This window comes from Pelobates fuscus, chromosome 3 (assembly GCF_036172605.1).
Source record: "Pelobates fuscus isolate aPelFus1 chromosome 3, aPelFus1.pri, whole genome shotgun sequence".
In the NCBI taxonomy this organism is placed as follows: domain Eukaryota; kingdom Metazoa; phylum Chordata; class Amphibia; order Anura; family Pelobatidae; genus Pelobates; species Pelobates fuscus.
In genome coordinates, this window is record NC_086319.1 from 374,825,557 (window position 1) to 374,841,472 (window position 15,916).

Here is a 15,916-nt window from a genome sequence, read left to right on the forward strand (position 1 = left end):
TACCAACTGCTATGTGTGTGGAGGTACTAACATGGGAGACCAATGGCCTTGGGAAGCAAAGGAGGTAATGTCCGGTTCTGAGGCAGTTGACCAACTAATATCTACACAAGCCGATTATCATTTGAGTGTTAGAGGTAAATCTGAGTGGAGATTAAAGACCTCCATCATAGGTTATGTTTGCATAGCAAGGAAAGGAATAATGTATAATACTTCTGTAGGAGAATTAACTTGTCTAGGGCAAAAAGCTTATGATGATGATACTAAAAATACAACTTGGTGGTCGGCTTCAAATGTCTCAGAACCATCAAACCCGTTTGCTAGATACGCCAATTTAAAGGACGTGTGGTTTGATCTATCCATCACATCTAGTTGGAGAGCCCCAGCAAATTTGTACTGGATCTGTGGTAAGAAAGCCTACTCGGAGCTGCCACAGGGGGCATGTGTGTTGGGTATGCTCAAACCATCCTTCTTCTTGTTACCTATCGAAACAGGTGAGACTTTAGGTGTTAAAGTGTATGATGTGAATCATAGGAAGAAAAGGGGACCCCTAGAGATAGGTACCTGGGAAGATAATGAATGGCCTCCCCAGCGTATCATAGATTATTATGGGCCAGCCACGTGGGCAGAAGATGGTACCTTTGGTTATAGAACCCCAATTTATATGCTCAACCGTATTATAAGATTACAGGCGGTGGTTGAGATTATTACTAATGAGACCTCACAAGCACTCAATCTTCTAGCGAAGCATAATACCAGGATGAGGACAGCAGTGTACCAAAATAGATTAGCCTTGGATTACCTTTTGGCAGTAGAGGGAGGTGTATGTGGGAAGTTTAACCTGAGCAATTGCTGTCTTCAAATAGATGACGAAGGGCAAGCAATAGCTGAGCTTACTAGCCATATGGTTAAACTAGCGCATGTGCCTACTCAGGTATGGAAAGGGTACAATCCAAGTAGTTGGTTTGGTAGCTGGTATGAGTGGTTTGGAGGGCTTAAGGCAGTGGTAGGTGGAGTCCTACTGATTTTACTGTTGTGTCTACTCCTACCGTGTCTTATACCCTTAGTAGTTAGGTCTGTGCAAAGCCTGATAGGAAGTATAGCAGAGAGGAAGGCTGCTGCACAGATAATGGCCATATATAAATATGAGGCTTTAAATCAGGGAGAACCAATGCAGGAAGATGAGTGTTAAAAGATTCACATCATAAGATAAGTTTGGTCTGGTTCATGGTAACCTGAGGTATATGCAAACCAAGGTTAAGTGATGCCTCAAGTAATTGTGAAATATCAGAGGCATCAAAGGGGGGAATGTGATGTAATTCCAGTAAAATACAAGTTTAGCAGGCTAAGATTGCCACAAGGCATATGTATGTATATGTGTTTGTAGTATCAGTTAGTTAATTACACGTAGCTAAGATACTGTTATCACTGTACTGACCAGGTGCAGGAATGTAAGAACTGGAATTACGCGTCCCTCTCCTTTGTATCAGATGAGCCACGTGGTTAGACCGGATGGATGAGTTTAGACTCTATTTATTAAATAGGTTAAGGGTATGTGTGGGTGTAGTTAATTGTGGGAGGAGCTACAGTGCTATATAAGGAATGTACTCTATGTATTCAGTACTCAGACTTTGCTGTATTTTGGTGACGCTAGTCCCTCTGAGTCCCGATCGGTGATCCAATAAAGAATCTCTTCCTTCCTGAAGAAACCTGTGTCCATCTCTCTGTGCTTGGCTTCCGTCAGTTTCTCCGGTATCATTTTCAACCGGAATTTACCTCTTTCATATTAAGGGCACCCACACTTATTATATATCATTTTGTTCAGGGGAAACAGGACTTTCATTTCACATGAGATATTCATATAAAATAAAAAAACATAATTTAATATGAATAAAATCTTTAAAAAGTGGGAGAAATTAAGAAATGTATTTTTTTTGTGTGTGGATTTTAAACTGTAAATATCATAATACTGTTAGCGTTTACCTCTAATCACTGAATGCAAATATGTAAATGTTATTAGTCACAAGTGTAACAGTACCCCCAATGTACAGGTTTTATGGGGTTTTGGAAAGTTACAGGGTCAAATATAGCATGTTCCTTTTTTCAGTTTTTTCACATTGAAGTTTGCCAGATTGGTTATGTTGCCTCTGAGACCGTATAGCAGCCAAGGAAGGAAAATTAACTCCACTTGCAAAAAGTAGACAACCCAGGGTATTGCAAATGGAGTATGTCCAGTCTTTTTTTTAATAACCACTTAGTCACAAACCCTGGACAAACTTACCATGCATATTTGGTTTTTTTGCATTTTTCACAATTCATCATCAGAATGATATATTTTACTGCTCTGAAACATTTGTGCAACAGCACAATCCTGAAGGATACTTCATGAAGCCGATCCTATCCAAGCAGTAGTGGCCGACAATCGCGCTCGTTATTTTTTCCCCCCAAAGTGTGATGCTTATTATGGATTTTTATTTGGCCTTTTTTGGGGCTGAAAAAAGAAGATTTTAGAAAAAAGAAGATATCAAATGGTAAGTTTTATTTTTATTTTATACAGGTACGTAGTTATTGGTCCCCCCTAACTATTTTTAGTGTGAGGGGGGTAGATAGGGGTTCATTAATTTTGTTGGGAGTTACATTTTCATTTAGCCCCCCCCCCCGCCGCTTTAGGGCCAGGGGGAGGACAATAGGCCCCCCCTTTATTGGTATTTAGGGCCCCCACCCACCGCTCAGGGGTGGGGACCGGGGGGGAAGGACAATAGGTCCCCCCTTTATTCTAATTTAGGGCCCCCACCCACCGCTCAAGGGTGGGGGCCGGAGGGGAGGACAATAGGTCCCCGCCCATTATTTTACTTCAGGGCCCCTACCCGCCGCTCAGGGGTGGGGGCCGGGGGGGTCAATAGGTTCCTCCCCCTTATTCTTCTTTAGGGCCCCCACCCAATGCTTGGGGGTGGGGGCCAGGGGGGAGGAGGGCAATAGGTCCCCCCTTCAGTTTAAAAGCCCCCACTTGGTGGGCTTGTCGGTTCCCACGGGGACAAAGAGACCAGCTCTTTTCCCATGGGCGGGCTTTTCTGTGCCTGGTAGACAAAATGACAGTCCCTTTTTCCCACGTCTGGACTCCCAGCCACAGAGGCTCCTGGCGGCCTGTGTGGGAAACCCTGTATTTCCAGTGGCGGGCTTTGGGGACAAAGGGAACAAAGTCCCTTCCCGCACTAGGGTTCAAGGAAGGTGGAGGATCTTAGGATGTGTCCCTGTGTGGTAAACCCCTTGCACAGGGTTATGCATAAAAGCCGTGTGTGGCCAATAAAGTGTTGTTGTACCTACAGGACTGTGTGTCATCCAGTTTCTGGGGGGGGTCTCTCTTTGTACTTTACATGGTTCCTGACCGACTGAAGGAAGGGAATTAGTGGAGGTAACCAGTCGGGTTACCTGTGGTCCACTACAAGTACCAACTACTAAAGTAAACCACGCTGAGGGTGAGCATCAAGCAATAAGTCAAAAACCACACAAATCGACAAACTTATGGAGAGCGACAGATCCAGTACCTCCTCAGCAAGAAGCACAGAGGAACCTGAACTCCAGAGGAATGTACGTTGGTGGCTAAGCTTATTGCATACTAACCCCATATCAGGACATGATCTTGCAAGTGATGGCTCAAGCGACCAACGCGCTGAGAGCCCAAGAGCAAAAGATCATTGCTCACTACAGGGAACTTACGGGCAAAGGACCCTGAAAGCTTAACTACGCAGCTTTCAACGCATTTACAGACGGAGAGTAAGATATTGACAATTGTCTGCAAGATTTTGAGAGACAATGTGCCTTGGAAGGACTGGACAAGGCCAAATGAGCTGCTATCTTAAGCAGGAAGATGTCCAGGCGGGCAGCTGAGGCATAACAGGCCGTACCCGATTTGGACAACTACCAGTGGGTTAAAGAGAAAATGCTGGCCAGGTATGCGGTTACCAGCGAAGCTTACAGGAGAGGGTTCTTCAGATTGTAAAAAGGTGGAAAAGACTCCGAATGAGCTTTTCGAATGCACAGTGCCACACTGTGGTAATGTAAGAGTAGCCGGCAGGGCCATCCATTGACTCCCTGCCATCCGGCCCACCTAAGCTGGGGCTCGGGGACAAAAGACCTCGATGTTGACATTACGAAAAACTTACCAGCCGAAGTCCTACTGGGCAACAACCTGGGATGCTTAACCTCCCAATTCCCACCACTGAATCTCAAAGATGCCATTCTCATAACGACCTAACTCCAGGCCAGAAGAATGGAACCTTCGCACTCTGAGGACCAGCAGGTAGGACATACTTGCCCGACCTTAACTGCCCAACCTGCCTCCTACTTGAGTGGGTGGGTACAGGAGGCAGCCTGACACACAGCAAGGGGGGATGGACATAGAAAAGACCAAAGGGCTCCTGTACGGAGTAACCAAAGGGACTGGGAGGGGAGCTGCCAAGGTACATAAGAGACAACTGGTAGTAGTCTGAAAATACAGAGCTGAGCTACTCAGCAGATCCTTCATTATCGGAAAAGGCAAAGGCCGTTCCTGACTCATCATGGTTAAGAGAGGAAACCATGGCCTTCTAGACCAGATCGGAATTATGGACATTTACCTCTTTGCCTTCTGTAGGAATCTGGGTATTATGGGTAGGGGATGGAACGCATACCCCAGATCGAATGACCATAGAAGAGAGCATCCTGGCCCATCGATTGTCTGGATGGAGAGAGAAGTAATTCTCCACCTGGCAATTTTGGTAACTCGCCATCAGGTCGATCTGGGGTATGCCCCACCGATGGGCAATCTATGAGAAGACTGCCGGGTGACGTCTCCATTCTCCTGGAAGAATTTCTGTTCTGATGAGGAAGTTCGCAGTAACGTTATCTGAACCCGGAAGATAGATTGCCTTCAGGCCTTGGAGACTGTTCATGGCCACTTTCATCAAGGGAGCTAGTTCCTTCAGGAGCAATCTGCTTCTTGTGCATCCTTGGTTGTTCACATACGAGGCAACCGCTCGGTTGTCCATTTTGATCAGGACCCAAGATTTTTCGATCATCGGAAGGAACACCAAGATGGCTTTGGAAATGGCTCTTAGCTCTCTTAGATTTGAGTGTAGACGACTCTCTGCTCAGGTCCACTTCCCTTGTTTCCATGTGGAATTGAAGTGGGCACCCCATCCAAAGGAACTGGCATCTATTGTAATAACGTTCGAAGGAGGTTCCTCCAATGGGAAGCCTTTTGCCAAATTCTTCTTGCCCCTCCACCAGTTCAACTCTTTTCTTATTGGCTGGGCAGAGTTGTCCTTTGCTCCCAAACCGTTTCCACTCTGTCGAATTGAAGAAGGAAGCAATTCTGAACAAGGCGAAACTTCCATTGGGCCCATTTTACCAGCCCAATCGTTGATGTCAACGAACCAAGGAGACTCATGACTTCTCTCACTGAGACAGTCTTGAGACATTGTAGATTTTCGATTTTGTCTCAAATCTGTATGGCCCTCTCTGGAGAGAGGAACACATGGGCTGAGATAGTGTTTATCACTGCTCTGAGGAATATGATCTTTTGAGAACGTTCTTGGTGCCAAGCTGAGGCCAAATGGGAGTCCCCGGAATGAATGTAGAGCCCAGAATCTGAGAAATGTTATAGGAATTTGGTAGTTGGCGTCCCTCAAGTCTATAGAGGTCATCCAAACCCCTCTTTTGACGCTTTTTAAGATGGTCTGTAAGGATTCCATTTTGAACGTTCTTACGTCGAGCATGGAGTTCACTCCTTTTAAGTTCAGGATGAGACGCCACTTTCCTTGGGGTTTTGGAGCCAAGAACACTGTGGAGTAAACCCCTCTGAACCTTTCCTCTTTTGGAACTTCTTCTATAGCCTTTTGTTCCAGAAGAGTAGAAATGCATTTCCTGATGGCCCTTCGTTTGATGCCTGTCGACACCTTCGATTTCCTGAAGAGAGCGGAATTTGGGTAAGAGGAAAACTTCATCCTGTAACCATCTTTTATGATGGATTTGACCCAGACGTCCGTGATATTTGCGGCCCATACCGGGTTAAAGAACCTTAGTATTCCTCCCAGAATCCCGAATGAACCTGAAGACCTTCAGAAGTTTTTCCCAGAGGTTCTAGCTCCTCTCCCGCTGGAAGCCTTATTGGTCGACGAATGGGAGAAGCTTTTCCAAGAGAAGTTTCTAGAATACTCCCTTCCTGGTTTATAGCTTCTGCTGTCCTGAAAGGACCGATCCTTCAAGCATTTAGTCTTCCATGTAGAGGAAAAAGTCTTTCTTCTTTCTTGCGGCAAAAAGCCTTTTTTATCATCTGCAGCCTTTTGTATAGCATCCTCCAGAATCTTACAGAATAAAAGATCCCCCTGGAATGGAAGGCCACACATAGATGCCTTGGAGGCAAAGTCGGCTCCCCATGAATGAAGCCATAAGAACCCTTCTAGAGGCCATAGACAGGGCCATACTTTTGGCAATCATACAAGTGATGTCTAGGGGGGCTTCTGAGCAGAATTCTGTAGCAAGGCTAAAGTCCTTGAGGCTCTCCAAGAGATGTTCCCTTGCGGACTTCCCAATCAATGTCCTCCTCCAAATTAGCGAGCCATACTCTTAAGGCCCTTGGGAGAGTGGTTAGAGCCACTGCAGGATGGAGGTCGGAGCCCAGGGCCAAATAAGATTTTATAAGATCCCCATCCATACGTTTTTCCATAGGCTCTCTAAGGTAGGCCATGGAGTCAATGGGGAGCGTAGTTTTCTTTGCCATATGAATCACAGCAGCATCTATTTTATGAACTGAGTTCCATAGTTTGCAGTCAATGGCAGAATAAGGATACAGTATATCTTTGTGAACTTATTTTTCAAGGTGGATTTTCTTTGTGGCTTGTTCCATTCTTGAAGGATCGTGTCCCTGATCGAAGAATGCACAGGAAAAGTTGGCCTATTAGGCTTTAGGTCCTCAAAGAACCTGTCAGCCTCTCTCAATTCCGACTTCTCTTCCGTGAGAGTAAGAGTGTCCCTGATAAGGGTAATCAGTCTATCAATAGACTTAGAGTCAGGAGACCTGGAGGTATATTCAACTTCCTCCTCACCATCATCTGAGACCTCCCACACATCAGGGTCTTCTTCAGAGCTGGAAGACTGAGGTTCCGCTCTGCGTCTCTTACTTGAACCACCTTTCTCCGTGGTGGACTTAAAGGGAAACTCCAGTGCCAGAAAAACGATCCGTTTTTCTGGCACTGGAGGGTCCCTCTCCCTCCCACCCCCCAATCCCCGGTTACTGAAGGGGTGAAAACCCCTTCAGTCACTTACCTGGGACAGCGGCGATGTCCCTCGCCGCTGTCTCCGCCTCCGCGACGCTCCTCTTGGTGATTACGTCGGCCGGTGGGCGAGACTAATCTCGCTCACCGGCCGAGGAGACCTAATGCGCATGCGCGGAAATGCCGCGCATGCGCATTACGTCTCCCCATAGGAAAGCATTGAAAAATCATTTCAATGCTTTCCTATGGGGAATAGAGCGACGCTGGAGGTCCTCACACAGCGTGAGGACGTCCAGCGACGCTCTAGCACAGGAAACCTGTGCTAGAAACAAGGAAGTGACCTCTAGTGGCTGTCTAGTAGACAGCCACTAGAGGTGGAGTTAACCCTGCAATGTAATTATTGCAGTTTATGAAAAACTGCAATAATTACACTTGCAGGGTTAAGGGTAGTGGGAGTTGGCACCCAGACCACTTCTATGGGCAGAAGTGATCTGGGTGCCTACAGTGTCCCTTTAATGCATTTATTGTTTTTTTCCCTTGACTTTCTTGCGGGAGAATCCAAATGTTTGCTGGGGCTGAAATATTAAAACAAATATTGACTTACCTATGTTTTCTAGAGAGGTATCTTGCAGAGGCAGAATCCATACTAAAAAGGGAAATCAAAGGAAAAGTAAAACCACATCCCAGTAAAACTCAGAGGCAAAACTGACAAGAAAATGTCAAGAAAATTATAAAATCGCAAGGAGAAAAGGAAGCCTACCTTCTGATAACAGAGACCCACTTCAAGCAGCCAATAGAAATGCACAGACCAAGGGATGTGAATCAGAGCGCTCAGGATTGCTATCAGCCGATGCAGCATGCACGCAGAAACTCAGAATCCACAAGTTTAAATAGTGCCGGGGGAAAACGGCAGTTCCGCGCATGCGCGGACCGCTAGAACGCACGCTACGCGTTCCAGACGCTCGCGTCATAACCGCGCGACCCCCACATCACTTCCGGTCCCGCCGAACACGGCCGAGATGTCACTTCCACCCGCTGGAATGCATTACTGCGTTCCAGCGATCGAAAGCGGAACAAACAGCAGCAGAGAGCACCAGGAAACCAGCCAAAACCAGGTAAAACGAGGAGGCAAAAAGGAGGGTCCCTCCAACAGGAGGGCCCTACACTAGTAAATGCCTCAAAGGGAGGGGGGATTTCAGACCCCAAAATATAGGGGCAATGCCAAAGAATACAGAAACTTTTCTCCATACTTACCGTAATTTTCTTTTCCTGGCTATAATTCATGGCAGCAGCATCACTTATGGGTTAGCTCCGCCCCCAACAGGAACAGGACAGGAAACAATTAATTCATTATAACCAGACTGTAGGCATAAAAGGTCCCTCCTCCCTCTAACCCACAGTTCAGTACAAAGCTTAAAATAAAAAACATGAGAGGGTTGCTGATGCTGCCATGAATTATAGCCAGGAAAAGAAAATTACGGTAAGTATGGAGAAAATTTTCTGTATTCCTGGCCATTCATGGCAGCATCACTTATGGGTAATACCCAATCTCAGAACAAAGGGAGGGTGAAAAAAAAAAAATGCCATCAGTCTGCTGCAAAATAAATTTATTCATAAGTGTTAACTGAGGACAAAACACCTCTCCCAAAGGATGAGGAGGAAGAAGCCACATCCCGCTTGTAATGTCTGATGAATCTCATAGGAGACAACCAGGTGGCTTCCCTGCATATGTCGTCAGGAGAAACCTCTGCCCAGTTAGCCCAGTTCTCCGGAGGAGATAGATTCTTGACTTTATAGACCAATTTTATGGTGTTTGAAACCTAACGCCTCAAAGTAGCGGTAGAAGCCACCTCTCGCTTTCTGTAGCCGGAAGGATAAGAAATAGGTGCTGCGATTTTCTAAATTGATTAGTGACCTCTAAATATTTATTTACACATTCCTTCACATCCAATTGATGGAGCTTAACTTCTTCCAATGATGAAGGGTTTGAGAAAAAGGAAGGCAGAACAACTTCCTGTGCCAAGTGGAAACGTGAAACCACCTTAGGTAGGAGTTCCATTCTAGGTCTTAAGATAATTCTATCATGGAAAACCTGAACGTGATTTGAATCACTGGAGAAGGCTTGAATTTCTGACATTCTTTTGACCGTAGTGATTGCCACTAAGAACAAGGTCTTGTATGTCAGATTAACAATACCCAACTCATCCAACGGAGCAAAGGGGGTGTCTGACAAACATCCAGAACCAAGGGAAGATCCCAAAGAGGAGCATAATTTCTGGGAGGACTTATGCGTATCGCTGCCTTAACCCCTTAAGGACACATGACATGTGTGACATGTCATGATTCCCTTTTATTCCAGAAGTTTGGTCCTTAAGGGGTTAAACAACCTCGCAATTATTGGGTCTAATGCCCAGGAGGTGTTACACAGAGCAGACAAGGCTGATGACTGCACTTTTAAAGTTCTTAAGCTTAAGCCTTTCTCCAGCCGCCCTTCATGTAGAAATTCAAGAACATCTATATTCAAAGGATGGAGGAAAATCTTGGAATTCTGTTCTGTCCATAAGCGAAAGATATCCTATATTCTGTGATAACATGCGGAAGTGGAACTTTTCCTGGATTTTATCAGTGTATCCACCACAGACTCTGGTAATCCTTGCTCTAAAAGTCTCTGCTTTTCAAGAGCCAAACACCCAGCTTCAATTGGTTTGGATTTGGATGAATCGCTGGACCTTGGATTAACAAATCTGCTCTCTGAGTAAGAGGCCATGGAGGACCTAGGCACATTCTGTTCAGGAGTGGGAACCAAGACCTCCTCGGCCACATCGGAATTACAGCAATAACCATCTTCCGTTCCTTCCGAATTTTCCTCAACAATCTGTGAATCATAGGTAGGGGAGGGAATGCATATCCCAGATCGAAGTCCCAAGGAAGGGAAAAGGCATCTTGTCCTGCTAAATGATAATCCGCCTTTAGGGAGAAATACTTCGGGACTTGAGCATTCCAGTATAAAGCCATCAAATCGATCTGAGGTGTGTCCCATCTTAACGATATCAGTTGAAATACCTCTGGATGCAATTGCCATTCTCCTGATTGAATCATAGTTCTGCTCAGATAGTCTGCCAAAACATTTCTGTTCCTGGCAGGTAGACCGCATTCAGACCCTGTAGCTTGTTTTGAGCAAATTCCATCAGCGGAAATATTTCTAGTAATAGAGCTTTGCTTCTGGTTCCTCCTTGTCGGTTTATATATGAAGCTACTGCTCTGTTGTCTGTCTGAATTTTCACTCAAGAATTCTTTACACATTGCTGAAATCCCAGTAGGGCATAGAATATGTCTCTCACTTCTCTCAGGTTTGAGATCAACCTTCTCTCTTTCGACTCCCATATACCTTGTATCCACAACTCTTCTAAATGTGCACCACATCCTTGGAGACTTGCGTCCGTTGTAACTGTTTTCCACGGTGGATCTTCCAGAGGAAAACCCAAAGATAGGTTCTTGATTTCCATCCACCAACACAGGTCGTTCATTGTTTTTTGAGTGAGAGGAATTTTCTGATCTCAGTTGCACTCTTGTTTCTTGAATTCCTGGTATTCCATTGATGTGGTACATATACTAAAATGTACCTAACTCAGTTAGTCCTGCTCCTGCAGGCTGATTACTTAGTTCTTCAGATAAAGAGAGGCTGAACTTTATCTGGTAAGAACCCATGGTACACATGGGAAGGTGGCCTAAAAATTGTATAGGATTTAATTCCTGTTTGTCCTGTTTAAGGACAGAAAAAAAGACTGTAGGTTAGACTGCGCTGGTTATAATTAATTGTTTCCTGTCCTGTTCCTGTTGGGGGCGGAGCTAACCCATAAGTGATGCTGCCATGAATGTCCAGGAAAAGGACTTTAAACACTTTTTTCTTTTTTGGCCACCTTCCTGCATTTGTTGTGGGTTCGTTCTAAATGAAGTTCAGCTTCTTTTCATTTGAAGGACCCAGTAAACAGAGTGTAAACAGATTGGGAGCAAAAGATAACTCTGCCCCTTCCGGTAAGAAAGGGTTAAACTGGTGGAAGGGCAAGGAGAATTCGGCAAAAGGCTTCCCGTTGGAGGAACCTCAATGGAACGTTATTACAACAGATGTCAGTTCCTTTGGATGGGGTGCCCACTTCAATTCCACATGGAAACAAGGGAAGTGGACCCGAGAAGAGTCGCCTGCACTCAAATCTAAGAGAACTAAGAGCATGTCCAAAGCCATCATGGTATTCCTTCAGATGATCGAAAAATGTTGGGTCCTAATCATAACGGACAACCGAGCGGTGGCCTCGTATGTGAACAACAAAGGAGGTACAAGAAGCGCATTGCTCTTGAAGGAACTAGCTCCCTTGTTGAAGGTGGCCACGAACAGTCTTTAAGGTCTGAAGTCAATCTATCTTCCGGGTTCAGAGAACGTTACTGCGGACTTTCTCAGCAGAACAGAAATTCTTCCAGGAGAATGGAGACTTCACACGGCAGTTTTCTCATGGATTGCCCATCGGTGGGGCATACCCCGGATGGACCTGATGGCGACTTACCAGAATTGTCAGGTGGAGAATTACTTCTCTCTCCATCCAATCGAGTGATGGGCCAGGATGCTCTCTCTCTTCCTTGGTCATTCGATCTGGGGTATGCGTTCCCTCCCCTACCCATGATACCCAGATTCCTGCGGAAGGTTTGGACAGAAGGCAAAAAGGTAATTGCCAGAATTCCGATCTGGCCTCAAAGGCCATGGTTTCCTCTCTTAACCATGATGAGTCAGGAACGGCCTTTGCCTCTTCCGATAATGAAGGATACTCAGGGCCCAATCTCCCATCCTCATCCGGAATGCCTCAAGTTGGGAGTATGGGTTTTGTAAAGGAAAGACTTCGACAATTAGGTCTTTCGGAAGCAGTGGTCAATACCCTTTTGCAGTCTAGGAAGGCTTCTACTTCCTCGTGCTACCATGGGATCTGGGATATATTTAGAGAATGGGCTTCGGCCAAGAATGTTAACTTCTTGCATTCTTGCAATAATCAGATCTTGGATTACCTCCAAGAAAGCCAGGACAAAGGCCTTAGGGTCAGCACTCTTAGAGTTCAATCCTCAGCTCTTGCGGCATTATGCAACATCTCATGGGTTTCGGATCCTTTGATCTCCAGATTCTTCAAGGCAGCGTTCAGGTGGAGACCTCCTACCAGATCCGATACCCCTCCTTGGGACCTTCCTCTGGTTCACAACTACCTGACAATCTGTTCGTTCCCCTTGAAAATTTGCATACTACCCTCTTACTTACTGTGAAGATTCACCTTCCATTCATTCGGTTCTTTCCCTCCCTGCTATTTTGGTGCAGTTATAGTATTTGTTATATTCTTGTGTTCGGGACATTTATTCGTCTACCGAACAGAGACCACCCTGGATAGCAATTAGAACTTGGAACGTTGAGAAAACCGCAACTTAATTGCTCCTAGGTGGCCGCCATTCGGCATACGAACACGTGGCGAGAACAAAGGATGGCGGCCATCTTAAATCTCACAAACGCGGTCAGCGGGACTTACGCATGAATTGCCTGGAACTGTTTTCGGCATGGCAATTCCGCGAACACCCGGTCACCATGGAAGTCCCGGCTGACTACTTTCCACTCCACGAATCAAACCGGCATTCGGGAGGTGGAATCTACCGAACAAGGGGAGCATTTCTATATAACTAACTGCAACGTTCGTATGGTAGTTTTCGTCTAATTATGCGTGAACGAAGACCGGCTCTTGCTGCTGATTTCATGGAACTGTAAAGCGGATACCACCACATGGCAAGCCGGTCAAATTTCCACACGATGCGACACAGAAACTACCAAACGGAATTTCGTGAGATTTGGATGTGTGACTCCCAGTATCCTCAGCTACCCAGGGATGTAAATGTTATAACTGTATGTGTTATAGAAAGTACTTTTCTGAAAATGTTGAAAATTTTAATGTTTCTGGCCAGCAGATAATTGAGTTTAGTATGTTGCTGAAAGTCAATTATCTAGCCTGGCCCAGAGGAGGAGTCTGTTACTGTTTAAATTGAATGCCTGTTGCTTCCAGTAAATCAGTCTTGTTCTAGCATTAAGCTTTGGCTCATGTGTGGATTATTTGGCGATACCAGTGATATTCATTCCTGTGGATTATTGGGAATATTCTTTTATGGGGAAAAAGGGAATATTGGACGGTGATACAAACTACTACCGTCACACTTACAATACTTTGTTTTTGATGGCTATTACTTCCGCAAGAAGAATTTGGGAAATTAAGGTCTTTTCTACCATGTCTTCATGCCTATAGAGCTATCAGGACAGGGTGTGTCTGAGACCAAAACCTTTTTTCGTTCTAAGTCATACAGAAAGACTGACCAGCTATTCGTTCTACCTTCAGGAGCCAGGAGAGGTGAGGCGGCCTCTTTATATACATTGAAACGTTGGATTTCGCTAATAATCAGGAAAGCGTATATATCTAAAGATCAGTGTCCTCCAATGAAGATAAGAACACGTTCTACCAGAGCATTGTCGACTTCATGGGCTAATTGGGCAGAGGTTCCATACGATAATATTTGCAGGGCAGCCACCTGGTCTTCCCCAATGACGTTCATAAAACACTACAAACTGGACGTGGTCTCTCCTTCCACCTCCTTGGGGAAGAGTGTTTTGTCTACAGTTTCTTTATCCCATTGATATTTAATTTCTTTGCAGCATGAGAGTCTGTTTAGTGTATTTTTCTCGGTTTATTTATTCCCACCCTTCATTTCTGTAAGCTTGGGTATTACCCATTTGTGATGCTGCCATGATTAGCCAGGAATAGAGAAAATTTATGACAAACTAATTTTCTTTTCCTGGCTATTTCTCCTGGCAGCATCAGGGTTCCCGCCCATTCTCTTATTTTTTTGTGTCAGCTTTATAATTGGACTGAGGTGTAAGGGGAGGAGGGACTCTTTATACCTATCAGGCTAATTAATTAATCAAATTAATTCCTATCCTGTGACTGCTAAGGGAGGAGCTACCCATATGTGATGCTGCAATGAGAAATAGCCAGGAAAAGAAAATTACGGTAAGTTTGTCATAAATTTTCTTTATTATAGCCATCTGGCATGGGTTGGCCACAAGAGGCACAGATGAAATGCTTTGATTTAGAAGTGCATTTACCTTTTTCTAAAGGTCCCTCTGAAGCCTCAGTATTATCCAAAAAAAATTCTAAATATATTTAAAAAAAAAAAAAAAAAAAAAAAAAAAATTCAGGCAGGAAGCCATAAGATAAAAGCAAAAGCACCTTAATGGCCTCAAAGTGTGCTGGAGGGCAGGTGAGAACACACTTACAACAGGTTCTGAGTGCACCTGGCAAACAGTGAGTTGCTACTGGGTTAAATAGCCTCCAAGGTCCTGGAAAACCAAAATGCAAAAAATGAAAATGTGCATTTTATCTCCTGAAATTCTGAAATCGCATTGCGTGCGATTCCATGGTGGAACGCATTGCAACCTGTACGTGTCTGCCAAGACCTCCCCACTTGTGCGCACATGCACACCTTCGTCTTACCCGGCACGGTATTGGTGAAATCTATAAGTTTTGCCACAGCTCCCTCACCTTGCTTCTGCTGGAATAGGGGTAAGCCTGACAACCTCACCTGCCAAAGGCAGGCAAAGAACTGGGGAACTGTTGTGTTAATAGCACTTTATAGTGCTTAAGGGAATTGGTGGGAAGTTCCTAAAAATTTGAGGGGTTTGCCTGCCTGTTTTTCCCTCCAGATTAGAAATCCCTGTTGTAATGCACTGAACGCTCTTGGGACCACCTAGCAGGGTGCTTTTTGAAGGTGCACATAGAGGAAATGGACACGTATTTAAGAAAAGCGCTGTTGATTGTAGATTATACTAGCTTTAGTGTAACTATAATCTTAATTTTATTAATGACAGGAGGCGAATATTTGCTTAAGGCTCTCTTTACTAGAACTCCACAGCAGCACATTAACATAGAGAGATAAACACCAAAGACAAAAACATAAGGTATCTATATAAGGCTCCTCCTAAGCCACCATTTCCTCTTTCACGCTGCGACAACGTAACGTACACAACAATGACAATAACTAAATAAAGAAAAATTCACAACATAACGATGAATGTCATCTGGAAAAACTTCGGATAATGGATGAACTTGATCTTTAACCCGCCAAACGGCCGATCCTATGAACTGAAGTCGAACCATTAAACTGAAACGAAATAAACAGAATCGAAAACACTGATTAGTGAACGAAATGTACTGATAAAACATAAATCCCACGATCCAGTACTGATAGAATAAAGACACGAAATCCATACTAATGACCGTCAATACAGTATAACATGCACTTCCCACAACATCACCCCAGACTAACCAACCTAGCCCAGATAATCAGACAAATCAACAGAAATACAATCAATGCAATCCATCCAAAACAAGGGGGGGGGGGGAAGAAATCAAATTGGGTGGGAAATATTCGCCTCCTGTCATTAATAAAATTAAGATTATAGTTACACTAAAGCTAGTATAATCTACAATTTTATAGCATGACAGGAGGCTTCATATTTGCTGTTTTAACGCTCCGACAGCAAAGCAAAAGAAGCATGTTCCGACGGTCTAAAGTAAAATAGGCGAAAAAACTCTACA

At 44.6% G+C, this 15,916-nt stretch overlaps 1 pseudogene; it reads left to right on the forward strand.

Moving 5' to 3' along the window:
- The first annotated feature begins 2,828 nt into the window (after positions 1 to 2,828).
- On the forward strand, positions 2,829 to 2,974 carry LOC134603906 (small Cajal body-specific RNA 11; annotated as a pseudogene).
- Positions 2,975 to 15,916: the final 12,942 nt, after the last annotated feature.